Below are 2339 nucleotides of genomic sequence, written 5' to 3' on the forward strand. Positions count from 1 at the left end.
CACTGCTGGTGGGAATGTAGACTGGTGCAACCATTATGGAAATCAGTATGGAGACTCCTTAAAAATTAGGATTGGAAATCCCATTCAAACCAGTTATCCCCCTATTGAGAATTTTCCCAGAGGAACTGAAAATGTCATATCATATCATTATGTGTGTACCTGTGTTTATAGCAGTACAATTTATGGTAGCCAAATCTTGGAAACAACCACTATACCCATCACTTGAGGAGTGGATGAAAAAGATATGATAGTTTTATTCAATGGAGTGTTATTCAACTATAAAGAATAATAAACTGAAAGTCTTTATATTGAAGTGGATGCCACTTGAAGATATACTTATAAGTGAAACAAATCAAATCCACAAGTTTAAATATTGTATAACCTTTCTAATATAAGCACTCAAAGGAAGAAATACAAATAGAAAGGTACAACAAAATTAAAAGGAATGTGAGAACTTGAGGATTAGATAACGAAGAAACAGCAAGGAGAAAAGCTAGGAAACTTGAGAGGGACAAAGTCGTACATTTATATGCACAAGTTGGGTAAGGCAATGATCCTGAGACTCTTCAGCATGGTTTTGAAACTAGCAGTTAATTGGTAGGAATCTCACCCTGACTAACTATATATGCTGATACCTGTGAACTAAGCATCTGCACTGAAGAGAGCAATGTGTAATAGTAGGGTCATGCTTGAAATGCCTGTCATTCTGGTCTTCTAAATATGTACTGCTTGTCATGACATACCAGTTACTGCCATACTGTCTCTCAAGTAAGTGTTTGTTTAAAAAATTAATAAATGACAAGAGACAAGGAAAAAAAGTCACAGGGCTGTCCTACAATGCTGTATATGGTTAGATTTGTAAATTCCTGTGTAAAAATATAATTTATTATTCCTATTTTTATTTGTAATTTGTATTTCCTTTTTTTCCATAATTTTATTGAAAAACAAATAGCAATGAGACAGTTTCAAACCAAATTGGTAGGACAGTTTCATTAATTAACACATTGCATACATTCTTCCTAGTGGTTAATTGCTGTACAAGATGCTGACTTGATATCCTATTTTTAAAATTATTCTTATCATTTTAACTTTTTTCTTTATATTATGGAGTGACTTAAAGTTTTACATATCTATACTTCATGGAAAATACCTGTTCCATATTAAGCCTAAGATGTTTGATATCCAGGCAGGTAGTGAGGGTAAGCTGAACTGCCTATGTTGTAGGGTAATAATAATGAGCCTTCTTCTGGGTTAACAACTTCACTTTGCAGACCAAAAATTAGAGAAAAAGAAGGGCTCAAGGACAGCCAATATTATGGCCCTAGCCTTTCCGTGTCAGTGAAGATTCAGGACATAGGAGAAGGTGTAGTGTTACATCATGTAACTCAGTTGTGTCCCAAATTTTTTGACAAGGAGATTATGGGACCACAGAGGAAAATGATCAATGATTTAGAGTGTACCTAAGGAGAGTCACATGGAGAGAAAAGATTTTCTCAAGCTTTCACAGAGAGCAAATTGGTCAAGTAATGGCTGTGACTCATCCACATGGCTGACACTGTCAAAGGATGTACAAACTGTAGTACAGAGTTTCTGGTTATATCCTGAGAGGATTTGACTGACCTTATCAGATACAAAGTTACACTTCTTGTGATATATGTCTTGCTTTATTTTGGTCTTAACCATCCAGCAGAAAAGTATAAAAATGTAGTATGAAAACTAAAGCCATATTAATATGCTGAGCAGTAAAAGGCTCAAGTCAACAAATTCGGACATTGCCAGTCTTACAGAAAACCCACTACTAGTATGGACCACTGGACTATATTGGAATATTTTGCTGAATTCACACACCTACAATATTTAAATGGCAATGGAATGCCTTTCTCTGACAAAACTAACCAAAAATGTGAGAAACAAATGAATGATCATTTTGTGTCTGTATACTAAAAATAGTTGGGATAGATATACAGCTGCATTCTCTTAATTTAATGAATAGAGAGATGGTTCTAATAGTGTTTGTAGACAGGATATCATGTCTGCATCTTGTACAATGAATAACCACTAAGACAACAATATGCAATGTATTACTTATTGAAAGTGTGCTAGTAATTGGTTGTGAAACTGTCTCATTGCTATTTGTTTCTCAATAAAATTGTTAAAAATTAATAATATAACAAAAAATAATTATCAGACTCAGGAGATAGCTCAGTAGAATAAACACTTGCTTGGCAAGCACAGGGTCCTGAGTTCAATCCCTGGTACTGCAAAAAATTATAATTAGCTTTCTATAATTGCTATATAAATATATTAAATATTCATGATCTAAAATTTATTCCCTAATA

Source organism: Octodon degus, unplaced genomic scaffold (assembly GCF_000260255.1).
Source record: "Octodon degus isolate 3935 unplaced genomic scaffold, OctDeg1.0 scaffold00091, whole genome shotgun sequence".
Lineage (NCBI taxonomy): Eukaryota > Metazoa > Chordata > Mammalia > Rodentia > Octodontidae > Octodon > Octodon degus.